The sequence below is a fragment of the Mustela erminea genome, chromosome 6 (assembly GCF_009829155.1).
Source record: "Mustela erminea isolate mMusErm1 chromosome 6, mMusErm1.Pri, whole genome shotgun sequence".
NCBI classification, from domain to species: domain Eukaryota; kingdom Metazoa; phylum Chordata; class Mammalia; order Carnivora; family Mustelidae; genus Mustela; species Mustela erminea.
Genome location: NC_045619.1, coordinates 37,783,350 through 37,805,829, shown reverse-complemented (window position 1 = coordinate 37,805,829; position 22,480 = coordinate 37,783,350). Strand labels below are relative to the sequence as shown.

The following is a 22,480-nucleotide window of genomic DNA, read 5'->3' as shown; positions in this document are numbered from 1 at the left end:
CAGATTTTGACAATTATTTTGACAATTAAGTTCCTGATAGCACATTGTATGATTTTTCTATATTTAAGTATCAACCTAGAATACCAATAGCTAATAACTATATTCAACTTAACAGATATTCTCCAATCTAATGTCATGGAATTGATAAGTTAAATTGCTTTATTACCTTGACTTGTTGAGGACTATCTGTTTTATCTTACTTTCTAAGTAAAGGTGGGATAATTCTAAATGTTTTTCTGTTACAGCAGAGAAAGCCACGGAAACCATTGATTTGTGGTTAACTATATTCACAATAGTATGTTCTTTTGAAGGGAATATCACAGTCTTCTAAAAGGTTACATTACTTCCTTACATTTGAATAGGTTGAAAAAGATATTTCCTGAGGATGGACTCAGGGTCTGTCCCTTTGCTTCTAGCATCAGAAGCCCAGGGTATCCATTATACCTTATTCCAAAATGACCTTCAGAAATACCTGGTTTCCCTTCCAGAAAGTTTGCCAGTGTGACTTCATTTGACTTAGAATCATCATTTTTTTTTAAAGATTTTATTTATTTATTTGACAGAGATCACAAGCAGGCAGAGAGGCAGGCAGAGAGAGAGGAAGGGAAGCAGGCCCCCTACTGAGCAGAGAGCCCAATGCGGGACTCCATCCCAGGACCCTGAGATCATGACCTGAGCCGAAGGCAGAGGTTTAACCCACTGAGCCACCCAGGCGCCCCTAGAATCATCATTTTAAAACTAAGCATGTTGTCATCATTTAAAATGCTTCAGAAGATGGTTTTGGATTTTTTTTTTCCTCAACTTTTTAAAGCATTCTAACTCCAGCCATCTCTAGAATGAACTGTGTCAATTTTGAATTTATTCCTGGTTAAAAAAAATATGCCCTTGCATATAGGCTGTACATTTGTTATTGAAAATAGTATTTTCTTTGGGAAATATGTATATGGCTTACAGTATTTTTTCTTTAAATGTAGGAAAACTTGTTTTCTTTCTTCTTATGCTGATTTTTTTTCCTCAAAGGTATAAATGAACTGCCATTCTATCGTACTGCTCTCTCTAATTTCCCAGACGTTGTGCTAAATCTCTTACTGCTTTTGGGTAGTTTCCAAAATACAATGCTTGAATTAAACATATCCCCAGTAGATTTTACCCTTTAACTGCATCCTTTTCTCATTTTTATTCTGTGATGACATAGAACCTCTGAATGACTTTATTATATTTCAGAGCATGACTGTTATTTCCTGCTATTTTTGTCTTTTTTACTCGAAATAGAGTTTCTTATTTTTCTAGTATTTTTAGGATCAGAGCCCATTAGTACAAATGCAAAAGCTGCAAAAATTTTCAAGTAAACATTTCAGTACAGTAAATAACTATAAGAGAATAACAATATTTGGAACTTTTCTATTCATTTTATTCTCTTTGTTAGATCCATATGATGAAATAATTTCTATACCTAAATGTGTAAGATATGACCATCAAATATAATAACTTTTCAAGTGTTTCCTCCCAAATCATTAAATAAAATTTTTCCTTTAGAATAGTTTTAGATTTACAGAAAAAATATAAAAATAGGACAGAGAGTTCTATTTATCCCAAACCTGGTGTCCCATATTAATATATTAATATGATATATTGCTACAATTGATACAACAATATTGATACATTATCATTAACTGAATTCCATAGTTTATTCAGATTTCCTTAGTTTTTACCTATGTTCGCTTTTGTTCCAGAATTCCATCCAGGAAATGACATTACATTTAGTAGTTATGTAGTCTTGGATTCCTTGTGGCTATGAAAATTTCTCAAATTTTCCCTTGTTATTGATGACCTCAAGAATTTTGAAGAGTACTGGTCAGATGCTTTTGGAATGCCTCTCAGTTGGGATTTTTCTCATGATTAGACCTGGGTTATATATTTTTGTAGAAGAGACTGACAGAGACAGAAGGACGGAATGAGAAAGAGAGAGAGAGAGAGAGATGAATTAAAGGAAATAATCCTTAGAATAAAGGAGTGGGGGAGGGGTGTCCAGGTGTCTCAGTCCAATAAGCATCTGCCTTCAGCTCAGGTCATGATCCCAGAATCCTAGGATCTAGTTCTGCATAGAGCTTTCTGCTCAGCAGGGAGCCCGCTTCCCCCTCTGCCTGCTGCGCCCCTTGCTTGTGCACTTGCACACTCCTTCTCTCTCTCTCCCTCTGCCTCCCCCCCAACTGCTCATTCTCTCTCTCAAATAAATAAATATAATCTTTAAAAGAAAGAATAAAGGAGCCAGGATTGAGCTCAGGTGGTCTCATTATACAGCCAGTGTTAATTGTATTTCACCCTAATGTCTTCTAGTCAATAACTCTTCAAATTACTTTCCAGCAGTTCTTTGTATTTTCTTTTTTCAGCTTTCGGAAAGTAGTAGACAGTTTCATGGATAGAATTCTCAGACACAGTCACAAGTGGTATAACTGTAAAAATGCTGGGTCTTCGTGTCTTGCCTGGATGTCAGTCTTATTTATGTTGGGTCGCATGTTTATGGTTATAAACTCCAGATTATTAGTCAAGACATCAACCTAGCCAAGGAAACAGTTTGCTGAAATATGCTGTTGGTAAGAGACTTTCAAAGTAAAGACATTTTTCTAGCTCACACAGTTAGTGCGTAATAGGGGGCCTTTGTTTGCCGGCAAAAACAAGCAGGTGGAAGTGACAACTGAATGACAGTCTTTTACAGACTCTAACATGACAAGACAATGAGGAAAGGCAGATATGACAATGTTGCGATAGAATTAAGTCCTCGAAGAAAGAGAAGAATGAGAACCAACGAAAAATGAAGAGACCTTAAGGTGAGCCAGACTGATCTCTTAGAAAGACTGATCTCTTAGAACACTTTAAGTGCATTGCTGAACCAGATAATTTCACCCCACATCTGTTTATCTATCTTTTCTAAATAATATTTGCATATTATTCCTTAGCGTTAAGCCCTCACAGTCCCACATTTTTCTATGAATTTATAATTCTGGATGCTAAATCCATTGGTCCAAGCTCCTCTCACCAAGGCAGTCTGGCTACTGGAAATAAACTCCACTTGTTTCAGCCGTGAAACAAGGTTACCTATGTGGTATCTATTTTCTCCTTCAAACTGTTGTAAGTCACAGGTAATCGATAGAGAGCTGGAGAAAGATAATGTATTAAAGGTAAGTCATACAATATTTCTTGACACGTTTGCTTTATGTGGGACATAAGAACTCTCTTATTATTGATTACACATTTTTCTAATTGTTCAAAATCTGTTCTCCAAAATACCAATGATCATTCTTAGACTGGTGTCAAATGAAATAAATCTTTCCACCCATTAAACCATTGATCGATGATAGATATAAACCCATAGTGGAATATTTAAATGAGACACCAGTTCATATAACTATTGATCATTCATTATATATTTGCTTCTGGGTCAAGGATGAAGTCTGTGGGGAAAATGACTAGAGCAGTGCATTGGAAAAGTCAGGGAGGAATGTTATATTGTTAAATTTTGTGGTTCCTAGATAATGTTTCAGAGGAACATAATAATAATAATTATTATTATTATTATTATTACTAATACTATAACTGACATTAATAATAGAAATAATATAATCAAATAATAAGAACTATGTCTATCTGTCAGGAAAACAGAAACCACTAGATACCTGAAGTGCAAAAGGACTTAATGCACAGTATTAGTTATGAAGTTTTTGCCTTGAACCACTGCTGGTACCGCTCTACTGGCTTTGTTCAGGAAAACACTGCCCCTCCCCTTTTTCTCTATGCTTAACATGAGTAGCTAACCCAGTCATGGAACAGACCCACCATTTAAGTTCCTACAACACAGCTGAAGATAAGGCTATCACTTGGCTGGATTTTACTGAAGGCTGGAGATACAGAAATGTTATCAAAACACAGAATAAGTTATAATTACAATAAAATAAGGCTACTTTTGGAGTGCACCAGTGTGGGCCCCTTCTTGAAGAGTCCCAGTGCACAGGGCACCTCCGAGCTTTGTTTCCTACCTGCCTCTAAAGGGCCAAGGCCAAGTTACAATTACCACAGAGCATGTTTTGGAGTCTAAATGTATTCATCAGGGTCATGGCCCACTGCCCAAGCTCCAGTTAAAGAGTCCCTCTCTCACCCCAATTTAAGGCTGAATTTCCCAGATTTTATTTCCTTTCCCTTACCAAGAAAAAGTATTCAAAATGGGGGATGCAAAGGATGACGTTTTGTCCTGTCCATGATTTACTAGAACACTAATGGGTCTACTCGAAGCTTATTTGGTTGTCTAAGAAGATTCAGTTTTGTTTGATTTACTATTTACTATTGATAAAGTTCCAGACTCTGTGCAGTTAGATGTAACCTTTAGAAGACTGTTAAATTGCAAATGATTTTTGCTCAGTTAAGATACAAATGATTTCTGCCTGATAGAAAAGATAACCCCAAAGGTTATGTTTTATGGCCCTGGAGGATATTAAACAGTTTTGTATTTAATTTAGCAATGCCATTTCAGCATTTTTTTCTTTCTGTGTCTACGCACACTTTGATCCTTCCTGTACTCCATTGAATGAGTTTAACCCTTGGCTTAGTCTCTCGTGAATGTTTTTGATATGAGCTTACTTTAATGTTTTTTATGAGTTCTATTTTTAACTTGTAGAAAATTATACTTTGATACTCTGGCTTCTTCACAAGATTAGTACAAATAGAAACATCCACTTGCTTCAGAGCAAGACTCACCATCAGAATTACACCTAACATTTGTGAGGTCACGAACACATGATAAATGTAAGTCCATACACAATATGATTAAATATTTTAAAAAGTTACAAAAAGTCATAAAAGTTACAGGCTATTAAATGAAACCCTGTTCTTCTCTTTACCTTGACAAGCATCCCTTCATGATGAACCCATTGAAAAATATGCACTAAGCTTTGATAATTTCTACTACAGAAAGTCAGCAATATATCAAAAATGAACAAACTTAAATATGACACATGCTTGGTTATTCTATTGAAAGGAGCAAAGTATTTGGATGAGTAATAAGGCAAAATAAATAATAAATTATTAAATATTTATTTCATATCACAAGTTTCTAGCTTCCATGTCAGTAGAATTACTCATTTTATTGTTATAATCAAGGTTTTCAAATTATTTGTACCCTACTGGTAGTAATGCCAAATTAGACCTTTGTCAAATCATCACAGTGCTTCAATAGGATTTATTTGCTTTAATAACTTCAATTTGGAAAAAATCAGAATTGTTTATAAATTGATAATGCACTAGTTGGAATTATTGAGTGTTTGAACATTGTATTGGGGGTAATATTTGAAAAATCTACACTTAGTAGAAGCTATTAAAATACTTAATTTAATTATATAATTTTGTATTACCCATATCAAATTTTTACCATTTCATAAGGCAACATCTAGAACGATACATGTTTCTTTGATTTTTTTAATGCTAAGATATTATAAAGAAAATTTAAAGTCGCAATATATGCCTCAGTTTGCTCAACCCCATCCCATCAAGACCATACTTTGAATTTATAATAGCTAGACAATAGTATCTGTAGACATTAGTTTCAGTATTATTTGTATATGGATCTTCTCCTTTATAGTTACGCAAATATTTTCAATTCCTTAATTTCTTCATACCTTATTTGCATAAAAAACTGCATGTGTAGTTTTTTTCAGTTAAAAGCCTATTCCCTCTAAATTTTGAAATAGTGTGTTTTAGACTGTCTAAAATCGAAGCATCCAACATTTGATTTGTTTACGTATTTAGGTGCTTTCTAACATTCAGTGTCAAGCAAGAGTTCACACCACACCATTGTAGGTAGCACAAGATTAAAACTGTTTTCATTTCAGGTCAAAGACCATAATTCATTCTTTTGTTGTTGGTATTTAAAAGATTGTTTTAATATTTTAATACCTTTTCTACTTATTGACCTTAATCCCAGTGGAGCTTTTGGATAGAAGATGAATATTTTCTGCAATTAATTTTGTGCAGCACGTGTACAACAATTTTGAACATTACCTGTAAAAAAAGGATAGATTCTAAAAATAATGATAAACATTGAAATATCAAATGACCATCACAATCTAAAGATCTGATACCATTTCAAGGGTCCAACTCCACATTTGTCCATAATCCATGAGATTCTCAGACCTATTACAGAATTGGTCAAAGAAGATAGAAGAGTTCTTTGCTTAAGACAAATTCTTCATAATTTGGGCTTTCTGAGGGAATGTATGAACTAACTCACTTCATTTAACAAGATAATAAATGTAATATCTTGGTGTAATATTTGGATAACATATGAAATACAGGAGTTTTATGAATCTCTCCCCAAACAGAGCAAGATTCAAGCAACCCCTTCTCTCAGCACTTTTAGAGTTCAGGGTCTGGTTTCACCCATCATGTCTAATTTCACCCATCATGTCTCGTTTTCCTGCACTTCCTTAGTGTGGCTTATTTTAACACCATGTAATAGACATTTTCACAGGGAGTCCGAGAGTGGTTATAGGGTGGGATTTGGCATTTATTTCACCAAATATTTCAAAACATTTTTACACTGTTGGCCTAGTTGAAGTCACATTTGTTTGTTCGTTTGTTTTTGTTCACTTATTTGTTTTCAGTAGTTTCCAGTGGGCTCACACATTAGCACAAAAAGCAATTCTGGGTGTTTGGCCATAATTCTTGAATTTAGTACTGTTTCCTGAGCTTGCCTTTGACATTATTAACTTGAATCATGTATTTTATGAGTCTTTTAATTCATTTAAATAAAGTAAAATAAAACATTTAACTACTTTTTAAAATTTCAATGAAATCTTACTAAGAGATTTTGTTAGGCAACACTGCTTGCATACCTAAGAGAAGGAATATGAGAACTTGGTTAACTTGTCTTTTCTTCCGCCTTCTGCCATTCTTCACCACTTAAATCATCCCTATCTTTGGAACCACTATGTCTGCCTCAAACTTCAGCAGCAGCACAGCATGGAAATCTACTACCAACACCTCCTAACAACAGTTGCCTTTGTTTCCAAGACACTAACACACAGGGCAAGAGATGTGGAGCCTTTCCCGATGAGGGTTTGTGATATGTGGATCCCTGGAAGGGGCTGGACGCATCATTTACTTCTTGGTTAAAGATCAGATACGCCTTACCTCAAGTGACGGAGACTCACCTCTTTTTAGTTTATGAGTAACTTCCCAAAGAACAATACATACTCTTTATAAAGGCAACTACTTTGCCTTTGCAGGGCATCCTGTTTTAAGCATACTCAAGACAAAACAAAACAAAACAGAGAGAGAGAGAGAGAGAGAGGTGGGTTTTGGCCAAAGGAAAGAACAAGAAACAGAGCTCTGATTTAAAAGATCCAGATAATTGCCCCAGTTTCCTTTTGGAACAAAAAACAGGAGGCAGAGAACTTGCTTTGTTTATGTGTAACTGAAGAGCCTAGGAATGTGTCTCCTTTCCCCAACAAAGCATCTGTGTTTTAAAGGACTATTTGAATTCTACCCTTTTCTCCCAAGTTTCTTTCCAGGTCTCTTTTCCCAATTTTATCTGACCTCAAAATACAAGAATAGTATTTTTTCCAAGTTGAGATCTAAAATTGTTAATGAGTCATTTTTTTTTTTCAAGACATCCATTCATCCATATAAACGTGTTGTATACTGAATCTATTTCATTTCAGCCACTATTCTAGCTGCTGGGAGTAAAAATGCACAATCGATGCTTTTGGTCTTTTAAAGGATACATGACTTTGCCTGGCTTATTTATATATCCAAGTGAAAATATTTCTGTAGGCAAGGTGCCTTGGGAGCACAGAAGGGATCTATTAGACAAGCAGGCATAGCATCCATTCCCCATGCTATTTCTCCAGAGTAATGAGAATTCAATTCAATTCCCTATATTAATCTGCATTCATCTTTTGATTATTGATGACCTTGAACCCATGAATAACCACAATTCAGCTGAGGGATTGGAGAACCCAGCTGAGACCCCTCTCCAATAAAATATTGAAGCCAAGAAAAAAGAAATCCAGCGCATTTCCAGCCACATTTGACAAATGCCCACAACTGTCCCCATTGCACACGACTGTTTTTTTCTGCCAGAGGCATCAATGGATTATCTGTTGTTTCTGATAACTTGTATTGTTATTCATCTCTTTTTATGGGTAAAACTGTGGATTGAAAATAGCGCAATTAAGGTGGAAGATAGCACAATGTCTTTTAGGAATTAATGTGAAGAATACAACTTGTTAACTCTGTATAGCCATTGGATTTACTGTTTATAGTTCTAACACATGTAAAAAGGTCTGGGTGTATTTCTGAGTTTACATTCAACAGCCCAGAAAAAAATGCTGTAAATGCTGGTCCTTGAGGACTTACTGGAGTGATCAAAAACAATGAACTCGAGAGGAAAAAAATCAATAACATTTATTTTGAATCATCTGAATCAGAGGATGTAGTAAATCACGGATTCCTTTTTTTGACAATATATTGAATGTATCTATGAAATTTTATTTACATGAAAGCATAAAAATCTTATTACATATTCATTCTATAGCTCCTCAACAGCAATTAATACTAACCACATTTATATATGTAAAGGCTTGTCGACCACTTCTTCTACACTGTTACTATTTCCCAGTGACCCAAGTCTCTCTATACCTCATCAAGTAGCCCAAAACATGTTCGCATATATTATGCCATTTATGCTCATAATAACCCCTATGAGATACAGGGGAATATTATTATCACTTCCTTGGAAATAGGGAAGTGAGGCAACAATAGGTTAAATGAATAGAGGCAAGCATAAACTGATTTACAGCTTCAAAGTCCTGCAAAATAAAATCATGCTTAGTTTACAATTTATTTTCAGAAATAATGGTTTCCCAGGTGTTTTTAAAGACAATATTTATCGCCTTAGACTTTATCTGATAATTATAAAATGTAGTGGTTTTTCAATTACTCTGGAGGCTCATATTTTACTTCTGGAGGTATACTCCACATAAGAAAATAATGCCCGAATGATGTGTATCTAAATAGTACTATGATTTTGATCAATAACTAACATATGAAGAAAATTCAACAATTTCCACTTAGGCATGAATAGCTGAGTAATTAACTTATGGATAAATGTCAAAAAGGCAATTCACGTTTCCTGTTGTGGCTCTACTATTCTGAACAGACCTCGTATAATCATTCCCTTTCAAATTTGTCATATTTGTCAAATTTGTCAAATTTGTAATATATAATTCAGATCACTTGTATAACCTTGGTTCCAATAAAATCCAGGCAGGAAAAGTCCAATATGCTTTAGTTACACAAAGAAACAACAAAAACTCAGACAATAAATAAGATGATCTCTAAACCTTGCCTTAATAGACAGTCTGCTCTTGTGAGGCAACCTTTGGGGAATGGTTTAATTTATGTCCTAGCCTAAGGGGGTATGCCACAAAGGCTCTCAACCTGTGTTCCACGATTTGACTCTTCCCTTCATCTCTTCCCAGTATTGACATTATTTTTTCTTTGCTGATCTGACTGTATAAAAAGTTTAAAAAGTCAGAAGCAAGATGACAGAATCCTTTGTTTACTTTCTTTCTTCTGCTTTTTTTTTTTTAGTGAAAATGGTTACGTACCTATATTTTGAATATGATTACATTATAGGATTATCCACTTCTAAAATATAGTTTCTAGAAGGAAATTCTGTCAGTAGGCACCTATATCCCCTTATGAGCTTGCATTCTTTTGTGGGGATGTGCACTCCTCTCTTCTGTACTCATAAACCTTAGCTACATCCACGGAACCTCTGTGTCTATATCCTAGTGAGAGCTGCAGAAGACTTGAACGCAACTGAGCAGTACTTATGGAAGGCAGAGGTTGATGCCCTGGTGAAGTAGTTTACCTGGAAATGGAAGGGCACCTGGAATGAGGAAATAAATACATAACATCTGGCACATTGCCAGAGTAGCACATCGAAAGCGTTAAGTAAACCGTGGTGACCTTGTTCTTCCTTCCTTTAGATTGTGGACATCAGCTAAGTCATTGTCCCATGTGTGGAATATCATCCTCTACAGTGAGCCTGTGTAAAAAGCTCAGAGAGGAAATTTTTAGCTCTCTGCACATCGAGGCTTAATAACCACCCTCCTAGATGTCAATGACTCAGAGTCACCGGATGCATCAGGTTGGGTTGACTATTTCATTTACACACTGTTAGTTTTTCTAAATGACTAGCTCATTTGCTGTCCACACAGAGCAAAAGAGCTTTGGTACTCCCAGGCACTTGAACTTCTTCTCATGGGCTCTTTTTAAAAATCTGGTTTAGAAAAGAATAATTCTCCTTTTCATATCTCTCAATAAAAACAACTGTGATAAAAATGAGAGTGTTCAGTGAACATAATACTGAAGATATTTTCAAATCTGAATCACACCGGCTTTACGTGTCTCCATGCCTGGAGCACGGCTCGGAGCCAAACGCAGAGAGGCAGACAGCAGCGTGAATCACCACATTCATAAATCAGTCTTGTGATGGAAAACTGTTTTGACTGGATTTGGACCAGGCCTGAACGTTGGAAGGGGGAACAGTGTGAGTGACAACACAGAGGAAGCCGATCGGGTTCTCTGGGACCAAAGTGGTTATAGTTCTTCCCAAACTTCACTAATGTTTTTGAGGGCAGTTGTCTTCGGCTACTTATTTTTAATTTTGCACAGCACCTGGTGCAGTGTGAGCTCACCCAGGAAAGCACACTAACAGGTGGTAAGTCACACTAATAAGGTAAGGAGTCTCCTTTGACCACCTAATAGAAAGTGATCCATTCCCCAGGCACTGCCTAGCCCATCGCCCTGTTTACTTTGATATGTAGCTGTTATCGCCATCCGATGTCTTCTAGTTCATTTGGTTTCCTGTTATTCTCTGGTGTCCCCACAAAGGCAGGGCCCCCAGCACACAGTAAGCTGTCTGAGCTATTCTTGTCATAAAGTAATTATTTGTTATGTGAATAAATACTTGAAGAATGGTAAGGGGTTTTTTGGTTTCTGCTTTTCAAGATTGTATTTATTTATTTATTTGGCAGAGAGAGACACAGCAAGAGAGGGAACACAAGCAGGGGGGAGTGGGGAGAAGGAGAAGCAGACTTCTGGCTGAGCAGGAGCCTGATGCGGGGCTCAGTGCGGGACTCCATGCGGGGCTCGATCCCAGGACCCTGGGATCATGACCTGAGCCACCCAAGTGTCCCAAGAATGGTAAGGTTTTTAAGGGTTTCCTCTTCAGGAAAGTAATGATTGTTTTCAGGCTTCCTTCCTTCTCTTCATTTCTCTTCTTTCCTTTATTCTGTGTGTGTGTGTGTGTGTGTGTGTGTGTGTGTCCCTCTTCTTCTTTTCTTTTTCTTTCTTTTTTAATCTTTACCCAGTGTTTGATACAGGACAAGAATATTGCTAAGAATTTGTGGTTATAAAGATAAAAAGCTGGGACAGTAACAATGCCCGAGTATGTTCCTCAAATCATAGATCCCAGGTTCTTTTCTATTTGAGGATGACAATGACAAGACACATTCACATATACTTATTTTAGTTTAAGAACATGAGGATACTTTATTGTTAGCTTTCACTGAGGGTGCCCTGTACGAGCTCTCCAAACAGAAGGAATAGGAATTGTTGTGTATCTGAAAAGGCTGTGAGTCACCATTGTATTGTCTGTTGTCTTTTTGCTAGTGAGGACATGGTAAGTTCATCAGCATGCCTGGGCAGCCGGCAGAGCAGGCCAAGAGTTTGTGTGGCTCCATCAAGCTGTCCTTAAAAGGAGGCCTAGCACCCCCACTTTTTAAGTGACCAAACAATTGAAACTATGGTTGTTCTCTCATCACCAGAGTTGCTCAGCTGGCTCACGTCAGTTCTTCCCAGTCAATAATACTGTTCAAATACAAATCAACAGGTACCTCATCATTACAAATCATTTTCATTCTAGGACCTAAAACCTTTTCCAATTGGGATTGGTGACCAACAAGAGAGTCTCAGCAACAGGTAAATGTTATCCAATAAGCCAGGCCTGAAATATTCCCAGCATCTTTGGTGGTCATAGGCACAAACCCTACATAAAAGAATTTATAATAGTAATGATAGAACAGCAAAAATGAGAAGCTATAAAAAAAGCTTATTTTCTATAGAAGCTTATTTTCTATATTTGGGTAGTGCTTAGTAGTCAAAGCTTTCTCTGGAGTTTCTTCCAAAGACAGTCTTCCTTAATCTTCACAACACACCTATGACAGAAGCATACTTTACTAACACAAATGTGCAAGGAGCAATGCCAGTAGTGGTGACATTCTGTCCAAGTCTTCCTGAAGAAATCAAATCAATGGACCCTTCACAGAGAAGGTGAGGTTTGAAGAGAAGACCTGAAGAATGATTAGGAGTTTGCGAGTCATATAAGCATCCCAGTCAGATGGAAAAACACGGTGTTGGGAAAGATACAGTTCGGAGGAAGTGGAGGCAACTAAGGCTTAATCGGTTCAAGGAATAAAAGCACAAAGTGCCTTTGAACTATGCTAAAAAGTAGAGACTTCATAGTGTAAGTGATGGGGAACCACTGAAAAATTATGAGCAAGATGTGACTATATTATTTGCTTAATGAAAAAAACAAAATAGGGGTGCCTGGTTGGCTCAGTGGGTTAAGTGCCCAAGTCTTGGTGTTGGTTCAGGGTATGATCTCAGGGTCATGAGATTGAGGTCTGGGTCGAACTCTGCAATTAACATGGAGTCTGCTTGACATTCACTCTCCCTCCCCTTCTATCCCTCCCCCAACTCATGTCTGTGCGTGCCCTCTCTCTCTCAAATAAAGAAATAAATAAAATATTTAAAAGTAAAGAAAATAAAACAAAACACCCTGTGGTAATGGAAGACAGGTTGGAGTAATACAGAAGAAGACTACAGACTTCTTTTTTATATGCATAGATACAGATAGAGAATCAGCTGCTGTAACAAATATGGGCTTCAAGGACACAGAGTCCTGGGTTCGACAGCTAGCTGTAATACTTAGTAACTTTTTGACTGTGGAAATATTGTTTAACCTTTTATAAATTCTGTTTTTCCATAAGTGAAATATAAATGATAACAGTACTTACTTCATCATTGTTTAATGGTTTAATATGATAGTGACTATATACTCCTTAGCATAATGCCTTGAACATAGTATGCACTAAAAAATAACCTTAGTATTATATAAAATGTATCATTTAGTATCTGCACATAGTTGTTTCTCAGAAAATGGTAGTCTTTACAGGTATATTTATAAATAACAACTTTATCAGTGTATTTCTCTACATACCTTGGTTGTAGTACCAGAATGTATTATAAAAGAAGAAATTAGATGACTGGCTGAAAAACAAAGTGAGTGGAAAAATAACACTCCAAGGACTCTTTTTCAAAGGTGAAAGCCAAAAACGAATACTCTCTCTCCATGCATCCCCATAATGTCTCATAAGTAACCAGAGCCCTTCCATAACAAATCAGAGAAGGTCCCACATGTTGTCCACGAAGAGACATCTGATGAAAGCAGGAAGAAAACTCTATAAGCTGAGATATTTCAAAAATTAGGCGGTGGAGCTGATTATGCTACAGGCACTATGGTGGTGACCTCAGCATAAAGCACCAGTAGAAAACTTTCCCTCTTTTGTAGACAATCTGGATGGAGCTACAGTAATGCCGAAACAAGGGATATGGCAGCATGAGAATGGTTCTTATAATAGTTAATGTTTAACATAAACTCTCTTAGAGGTGTCTGGGTGGCACAGTCAGTTAAGCATCTCACTCTTGACTTAGGCTCAGGTCATGATCTCAGGATCCTGAGATGAAGTCCCAAGTTGGGCTCCACAGTCAGTGGGGAGTCTGCTTGAAGATGCTCTCCTTCTGCCCCTTCCTTTTCCCCCTACTCTCAAAACCTCTCTTTCTCTTTCTAAAATAATGAAATAAATCTTAAAAAACAAAATAAAAATCTCTTAAATTAAAAATCTCTTAAATCTCTTAAAAATCTCTTAAATTTGATTCCATAGGACTTAAAAATAGGTGTGTGGTAATGCCGCCAACATAAATGTATCAGATTTCTTTTATTTTTTTAAGGATTTTATTTATTTATTTGACAGACAAAGATCACAAGTAGGCAGAGAGGCAGGTGGGGGGGTGGGTGGACAGGCTCCCCACTGAGCAGAGAGCCCAATGTGGGGCTCGATCCCAGGACCCTGGGATCATGACCTGAGCCGAAGGCAGAGGCTTTAACCCACTGAGCCACCCAGGTGCCCCTGAATCAGATTTCAATAAGAAAAAAATGACTCTAAGTAATCCGAGAAGGAAGAGATTTAATACAAGGAAGTCAAAACTTGGAAAACCACTGGGTATGTTGGAAGAATAAAGATCAGGAAAAGGCTCTAACTCTCAGGTTTGCTGCTAGCTTTCTGAGACTCAAGCAACTTCAGGAAATGTAGGGATTCACCACGTATGTTCATAGCTGTCTCCAGCCTCAAAGCAGATAACTTGCAGGAGAATCCTCAGACGCCATTGTAAAATTTCACATCTGCTGAAGCTCACATGCATCCCACTGTCGATCCAGGAGCAATGGTTTGTATTTCTCACAGAAGGGCTTTTCATCGGTAATTCTAGGCCACAATTCAGTTGGCCTAGCCAGAGAATAAAATGATTCAGGAATGTTGCAAAATTGCCAACAACCAGAGATAATAATGAACAATAACTCGTATACTGATCCAGCTTAGTGTGACAAAGACATTAATAAAATTTTTAACCTCTGTGTGTGTGTGTGTGTGTGTGTGTGTTTTATTTTGTTAAATCAGGATGGAATTTATTGGTACAGGTATGTGTTATCATATGACACAGCAATTCCACTCCTGGAAACATATCCAGGACAATTGAAAACATATGTCAGCACAAAAACTTGTCTATGACTGTTTACAGCAGCATTATTCATAATAGCCACGCTGTGGAAACAATCTACCTTATCAGTCAGCTGAGGAATGGATAAACAAATGTGGTATATCCATACAGTTTTATCTGTCCACAAAGAGAGTAAAGTATTGATACATGTTACATGAATCTTGAATATACCATTGTAAGTGAGTGAAACTAGATGAAACAGACTACATATATTATACGATTCCATGCATCCATAATGTACAGAACAAGCAAATCCATAGAGACAGAAAGTAGATGGTGAGTCCTAAGGACTGAGATAAAAGAAGAATGAGTAATGATTGAAACAGGGCTCCTTAGGGAGTGATGAAATGTTCTAAAATGAGATAATGGCGAACATATTAAAAACTACTGAATTGTATACTATAGATGGTTGAATTTTATGGCATGTGAATTATATCTCAATAAAACTAATTTATAAAATAGCAGAAGTGAAACCTGAAAAAACAACAACAACAACAACAAATTCCACCTAACAATAAAATGCATGCCACTTAACTCTTATGTGGACAGATCCTTAGAAGTATTATGTTTAAAAATACAAACCATAAAACAATGAAATGAGATTTTTTAAATTCACAGAAGGGATTTAGAGTACTTTATGAGTTAGATCGTAAATGATGAGATGGCAAAAGCCTTTATGCTTTGTACTATAGTCAACATGGTGCTAACCCCACTCTATGCCAGATGCTTACTACATACTTTTAATAGTCCTTCTCTCAGTTCCCCTCCAGTGCTGCAATATTAAGAATGTGCAATTCTGGGCACCAGAGTGGCTCAGTCAGTTAAGTGTCTAATACTTTAGACTCAGTAAAATTAAATAATCTAAAATAGGTGCTGATTTTAAAAAATCTGTTAGATGTACATTCCCATAAAATAAAAATAATAAAATGTGAAATTTACAATGCTAAAAAAATTAAATAAGGAAAAATTGGGAGAAACTTGGAAGAAAATATAAGTTTTTGTATATACTGTGTTTCAGTTGAAGCAAAGAAAATGGTTTCTAGGGCGCCTGGGTGGCTCAGTGGGTTAAGCCGCTGCCTTCGGCTCAGGTCATGATCTCAGGGTCCTGGGATCGAGTCCCGCATCGGGTTCTCTGCTCAGCAGGGAGCCTGCTTCCTTCTCTCTCTCTCTCTGCCTGCCTCTCAGTATACTTGTAATTTCTCTCTGTCAAATAAATAAATAAAATCTTTAAAAAAAAATTTATTAAAAAAGAAAATGGTTTCTAAAACCAGTAATATTGTTCTTATCTATAACAGCAGCATGAAGATGACTAATTTTCCTAGGAGAGAATGATATTAAATTATTCAAGAGAAGTACTTAAAATTTTTTGACAACAATGGCAACCATGAAAATGAAAATAATTAATCAGCATGTGTGAGTTTTAAATATCTACACAAAGATAAACATTAGGCACATTTAAATTTCAAATAAAATCTATGATATTCCTGGCATTGGCACTGTAGCAAAATGTTATTTTTCTTATATACAACTCTTAAATGCTTTTCAGCACTGAGGATGTTTTCCTTTTCATGGTTGTTAATTGAAAAAGAAAAGTAATTACAGTAAATAAAATAACTCATGAATGGATTATCGTAGCATTCTATATAATCATTGCTTTTTTTCCTTTGCCTTATCTGTACTCAGTCCTCATCTTCATTATCTCTCTAAAATCCATTTTTAAGTTCTTATTTCTATCTTATGATCCTATATTGCTTCCTTTCACTGTTTTACATGATTGCCTGTTCTTTTTACATAATACTCCTACTCTTAGATATCAATTTTATTCATCTGCTTTGTTTTATAAATCTGCTTATTAGATATGAAAATATTTTCCTTTTCTCTCAATTTTCAGTATTTCTAAAGCACTAATTCACACAAATGGAAAGCCTATAGCCAGTCTTTAAAGTTAAACCCATTAAAAAGATTACTAGTAGCAGTTTTGTGTTGTTTTTTTTTTTCTCACCAGGACTATTAAAATTTTCTAGCTATCCAGAGGAATCTTTTTTTTTTTTTTTAAGATTTTATTTATTTAATTGACAGAGAAATAGGGAGTGCAAGTAGGCAGAGAAGCAGGCAGAGGGGGAGAGAGAGAAGCAGGCTCTCTGCTGAACAGGGAGCCCAATGTGGGGCTTGATCCCAGGGCCCTGAGATCATGACCTGAGCCAAAGGCAGAGGTTTAACCACGGAGCCATACACGCTCACCCAGGTGACCTTATCCACAGGAATCTTAATCATCCTTATAACCCATAGGTTTTCAGAATTTACTACACTGATGACATCCTCTTTGGAGCTGGTTAACGAGAATCAATAAGTATCCTAAATACCTTGTATAACACATAATGTGCCAGAAGTTGGCAAGTGAGCTCCATGAAAATTCTAGGGCCTGATATCTCAGCGCAATTTCTAAAGTGCCAGTGGCCTCTGTCATCTTAACATATTCCCTCCAAAACAGAAGATAGACTGCTATCTGACTCCCCTATGGTTGAGAACAAAAGCTCTAGATTCGGCGTTTAGCAAGAATTGCCGCCTCTCCCTCAGCCTATACCTGTGACATCATGGAGAGGGTTTTTTTTTTTTCCTCTTTTCTTTTCTTTTCTTTTCCTTCCTTCCTTACTTTCTTTCTTTTTCTTTTTATTTTATTTTTTTTTTTTTTTTTTTTAATAGATAGAGTTCCAAGGGGGGGCGGGGGGGGGGGGAAGGGGCAGAGGGAAAGAGAATCCCAAGGAGACTTCTTGCTCAGCGGGGAGCCCAATGTGGGGCTCAATCCCACAACCTAGGTGCCCCATGGAGAGTTTCTTATAACCAATCTCATAAGAAAGAAAAACTTCTTTCTTGACACAGGAAAAGAGATTTGCAACCTGTCAGAACTAGAGGACCAGAGCAGAACGACTCCACTTAGTTGGGTCCTAGAAGGATGGGAAAGAGAAATCTTCCTGGTAGACGGAATCTTGAGCAGTGCATTTGGTATTTCATTTTTCTGGTCATGGAAATGACCAGATGGATGGATATATGCAATTCATAGATGATTTTAATGGATTGACTAAATAGCAACGAATATGGAAGGAACATGACTGGAATATTGGTGACCAGAAGTCAGAGGAGGAGGTAAATGAAAGATCAGCAGAAGAGGACATTTTAGGTCATTACTTAGTGTAAAGATATTTGTATCCCTTAAATACACTGCCTCGCCATCCCTTAAATACACACTACCAAAGAAACTCTCACAGACAAGATGATTTTGATATGTGCATGTTAACCTCTGTCTTTCAAAAACCAGTCTAGTAGTTGCTCAATAAATTAAGAAACAGAGTATTCAAAGTAGTTTGGATGGAAATCATGAAAAGTTAAGCCAAATAAGCGGACTTCCTCAAAAGCTACTCCAGCCAGTGAAAACCATTACTGAATACCCAGTTTGTCAAGGGCTGAGATGAAGGCTGAGTCCCCAGTGCAGCACCATTCCCTAATATCAGCCAGTCACCAGGTGCCAAATGGATACATTGAATTTTGATGTCTCATTAAGGGTAGCAATTTGAGCTCTGTGAAATAGACACTATGGGTATAGATTCTCCTTCCCAGTCCCATAAACTTTGCTAGCAGCATCAACCTTGGACTTCCTGTCATAGGATCCATTGTTCCTGTCAAAGGAAACTTTGTTTCCAACCAAGGAACTGATTTATTGCACTCTAAGTGAGGTATTAAACTAATACCTGGAGGATTCACGGGTTTTACCAGGTACCCGATAACCTAGAAGTATAATGAGAATATAAGGGTCAGGAACTAAGGAAACACGTGGGAGTGGCTCCTTTCATTCCTAACGTCCCAGTTCCTGTCCTAATAACTTCAACTTCCTGTCCTATGAGAGGAACGCCTCTACCATAGGACAAATGAAATTTCTATGAAACTGAAAGATGAAATGCCAATGAACCAACAGACAAAGAAGAGGTTCACTAACCAGTTTGGAGCGAATGGTCTTGATTATTAAAGAAAAATAAGATCTCTGCCACACAGTGGGGTAGCATGCAAAACAGCGGGGTTTTTCTAGGACGTTCTTACCACTTTCATCTATGGGAGGAGACACTAATAAAGGACTGTAGCAATGTGAAGTCAGGTGGGACCACTAAGGTTTAGGGCAACTCACCATGTACAGAATTATAAGCAGTTCAAGTGCTAAATGAGCACAATTGTGACAAGACTGTTACCAAAAAGGAAAGTTATTAAAATCAATATTTAGTTCCTATCTAGGTGCAGAAGTCACTGTAGTGCCAGACATGATTCACTACAAATATGCTTGTGTATGTTTACCTATATTATTTTTTTTTCTTTCTCCTACTGTATTATATAAAGCATTTTTGTGGTGGGTAACTTTAAAATTTGTGGTTTAATTAAAGTTTACCCAACAGTTTCCATGACCAAACTAGAAGGATAAGAAACATCACTCTGCTTTGGATAAAGTAACTGGTGGAATTTGGTATCTTTCCTTTATAAGAAAAGAGTGAGCCCACCTGTATTTGAATAAGAAGTAATTTCAATATGTTAGATTTAAGAATTCTGGTTTTGTTGTTGCTTTTAAATTTAAATATAAGTAGAAGTGTCCAAATGGATGCTGAGTGGTCAAAGGAGCGACTTGCATATTATTTTTCCAAGAAAAACCAGCATGCACTTTTTTTCCTTGCTGTCCTCATATCACAGTGACTGAGTCTAGTAAATGCATTTCCCAGAATCCTTTGCCAGCAGCCTTCTTCTGGTTTAGAGTCCAGCAAGCAGAGACCACAATGTTTGAAAGAAGCTTCAGCACATACAATTCTTCGCAACTCCTTTGGATCCCTGGAAATTGTTCATCTGGTGAGCTGAGATCATTAGTGAAAATTTCCTGTGACTTCTGGAACTTTCTAATCATGTCATGGCTGGTGATAACAGTGAGTAATATTGAGTAATAGTGAGTACTTTCCACAATCACTGCTCTTCCAGCCCTTCTTATGTATTTTTAAGTCACTAGTTCACTGCACTAAATTTATTTCCTGCTTGAAATCACAGAGTAGTTCCTTTATTTTTCTGACTGATCTCTGACTGATATCACAAAATTGCTTGAATCGATCCTGAAAATTTGAGATTTGGCAAGACTGCTTCTTTCAGCCTCAACTTTTTCAATGAAAATTTTATCAACTCTTAGCACACTGCGCAAAATCCTTAAACAGGCTTTACAGGATAAGAAATGAGAACACTATTGATTTTGGAAGAAGAACATGCCAAATCCATGATAGTCTGTAATATAATTATATTGAACTGACATCTCTTGAATGTTCAGCTTGTGCTAGGCTCTCTTCTGAAAACTTGACATATCTCATCTCATTTAATCTTCTCATCAACTCTGTGAGGTAGACACTATTAGTAACCCTATTTTAGAGATGTAAAAACAGAGGCTCAGAGAGGTAACTGGTCTGACAGGGCTTAGCTCCCAATGGTAGAGACTGCATTTGCATTCCAGGCCTTCTGACTCCAGAGATCTTTCTCAAACATTTTAATGTGCTGCTTTGTAATGCAATAAATAAAGGTTAACCCAAAGAGGCATAGTCAATAAAAATGGTGAAAATGAATAATGTAGATGAGCATAGGTTTTATATAAATTAAATTACTTTTAGAGGCTGCCTATGTGACATGAATACGCTCCTTTCCCTATCTTTCTGTGGCCCAGAACTTCCACTGATATTCTGGTGCTATTTGTTAAAAAATGGTGATGACGATGATGTTAGTAGCAGGCACTTAGTGTGCACATATTGGCCAGGCACTCTACCAGACACTCTACACACGTATCTCATTCAATCCTCACCAGAATCTTATTATCGCCACATTTTACAGACCGGAAAATTGAGGCTTGAGTGAGTAAAGGGTGTCGCACGATGGTGACAGCATAAGTAACAACCTCATCTACTTGCTCTGGAGCCTGGCTCTTAGCCATCATGTTTTGGAAGACGCCACTATGAAGGAAACACATTCATGTTCCTTGGAGAGAGCCTTGATATCTTAAAGGCATTGGAGAAATTCAAATTTAAACTCTCTCTCTCTCTTCTTCTCTCTATAAATACCTCTGTGAAAATAAACTCATGCCCAGGACTTAAATTAAACTAAAGTGGCAAAGAAAATGAGAACACTAGCCTAAAAGAAAATCTATTTTCTGCTTTGCAGATAGTGGATTTTTATGGGAATGCTGCTTCTCAAGGAGAATTTTGGATTTACTTCCTGCAGGTGGAAACTTTTATTCTCTAAGTTTAAAAGAAAGTGGAACTAACCGGGAGGAAGAAAGGCTGCATCCACGGAAGGCAGAGCTCTGCAGATCTCTTGATGCTCGAGGCCACCAGAAGACATTTATTTGCCTTTTCATTACTATCTTTCTCAAGTGATGTGAACACCTAATTTGGGCCTGATAAAGGGAAGAAAGCTGGATCCAAGGCCTTTGAGAACTCCAAAAGGAAAGGAGGATTAATAAAGTATGTCATCAGACTGACACCCCATACATTGTCCTGTGTTTCAGTTTGATCTTCATCAAACACATCAACTGGAGAACAGCCCTGGACCCATCAGCCACAGGCCTTAATATGATCCAGATTCTACCTTCATCGTAGCTCTGAAAAATACATTGCTTCTGCCAAGGCAGTTACCTGCCAGGTGCCTCGTTAATGTGTGTGTTCACAGCACCCTATTAAACTTTGGGGCACTAACCACAGTTGCGATGTATTTATAAAATTAATCTTTTTATAATTGTCATCCACACTGTCCTGGAGATTATATTATATTGTAGACTAAAGAAGTTGGCTTAGTTGTAATTATTGTTAAATTAACAATCAAAATCTCTAGCCACAAGGTTCAAAAAAAATAATAGGGAGCACTTTTTCGGGAGATAAACAGTGAATGTCGTTTCATATTTTAGAACTTTGTTGGATATATCACCCAGCAGGAAAATAACCTCGGGTTTAGAGCAGGCTTTGCCAATAATTCTAATTCTGTTGACACAGGAATATTTGGGGTAGCAGCTGTCAAATCATTGGGTGAAATGTAAATTTAGTTTGCAGACATTTATTGCATGTAGATTATGTTATGGTTAAAATATTGCAAATTTTAGCCTTGGAAGCAACTCAAAATACAATCAAATATCCCAATTTTACAAGTGAACATGGTATGTGCTCAAAGTCATAGTTATTCAGTTTCAAAGCTGAACTTAAAAGGTGTATTCTTATCAATATCTGTACCCCTCCCGATAAACAGAGGACATTACTAAGTTCCATAAATCTACATCAGTCAGTGAGTGCCCTCTGTTGTGAGCTATAGAAATGGACTCTGGGTAACTGGAGCAGAAATGGAATTTACAGAACAATTTCAGGAATTGTGATATAAAAGTCCTGTGAATTAGATTCCGCTGGGTCAGCCAAGAGGCAGACTTTGGTCAGAACTCCACCAAATTTCTGACTACAGTAGGCCTCTTCTTACTGAC

General features: G+C 37.0%; 2 long non-coding RNA genes across 4 annotated transcripts in view; one reads left to right on the top strand and one right to left on the bottom strand.

Moving 5' to 3' along the window:
• Positions 1-2,275: 2,275 nt before the first annotated feature.
• Positions 2,276-22,480, bottom strand: part of LOC116593084 — an 81,259-nt gene continuing 61,054 nt past the window's right edge. For all 3 annotated transcript variants that reach the window (XR_004286738.1, XR_004286737.1, XR_004286736.1), the window contains 2 exons: positions 5,961-6,048; positions 2,276-2,558 (listed from right to left, as the gene is read on the bottom strand). This is a non-coding gene — a long non-coding RNA (uncharacterized LOC116593084). The remainder of the gene's footprint in view (positions 2,559-5,960; positions 6,049-22,480) is intronic.
• On the top strand, positions 2,712-21,631 carry LOC116593085. The gene is made up of 3 exons (XR_004286739.1): positions 2,712-2,828; positions 19,713-19,910; positions 21,178-21,631. It is a non-coding gene; the product is annotated as an uncharacterized LOC116593085 (long non-coding RNA).